Here is a 1,109-nt window from a genome sequence, read left to right as displayed (position 1 = left end):
TACATGCGGCACAGATTATAAAAGTCGTCGTGATTCATAGTTCTAGTTAGTATCAGGGTGTGGCAGATCTACCAGCAATCGCACAGTTATGAGAACGTATTGGATTACTCACCAAACTTCCAATTTTGTGTAGAAGAGCGCTTGTATATATACTGGAACACTATGTAAGGCAATACTTGCTCGCATTGTAATACAAATAGGAGTCAAAAGGTATTACTCTGTTTATGAAGAACACACTGACTTCGATCAATATTTAGTTTTGTAACGGAAGTATCAGTAAATACTTTCCTCAATTCCGAGATATGTGGTAATATCAATCCTGTCAAGCTAATAACTGTGTACACAAAATCACTATAATTATATACAACGCATAAGCCTACTTAATTGATCATATCCATATAAGTTGTTAACATCCGTTCGCACTACGCTATTGCAATGAAATGGTAACCAGATTTTGTATGGTATCTGTACAACTAACTGAGATCGAGCGATGATATCTGCCATCTTGAATCATAGATTCTGTCAGAATTTATCGTGTTCATCGCAAGTTTTTGTCTGATGACTATTGGACATTCTTTGAATTGTGATTTTTTTTAATTCAAGACGTTTACGATTTGCTTCTGAGAGAGAGAGAGTTATGAACTCACGACTCATGGAGTCATGAGTCATGAATCATATCTGCTTTTTTAAATTTAAAAACCAGTTTGATTTCGAACTTTGTAACTTTGGCAGTTTGTCCTCTGCTGATGGTAGTATGGTGCTGGTTTGCCCACAAGGGTTTGGCTGCCTGGCAGCTGGCTCACTGGCTGTATAAGAATAAATGTTATTTTTGTTGTATTGTTTGGCTTTAAAAAAACAATTTGTCGTTTCTAGACTTCTTACTCAATAAAAAATATATATATATATATATTTACATAGCCTCCTAAAAAATTTACAAAAATTTACTGTAAATATACACATAGCCTTCTGATTTATAATACAGTATACAATCTTTGTTTCTACTTTTTTTTGGGGGGGGGGGGTTAGGGTATTCGTTTTATTAATACAAACAATTAAAACAATATTGTCCCACAGAAGACCCCTCGAGACTCTGAGTCCCGACGTCTCCT

The sequence above is a fragment of the Sphaeroforma arctica genome (assembly GCF_001186125.1).
Source record: "Sphaeroforma arctica JP610 unplaced genomic scaffold supercont1.1908, whole genome shotgun sequence".
In the NCBI taxonomy this organism is placed as follows: domain Eukaryota; class Ichthyosporea; order Ichthyophonida; genus Sphaeroforma; species Sphaeroforma arctica.
Note: the sequence above shows the minus strand (reverse complement) of the source record.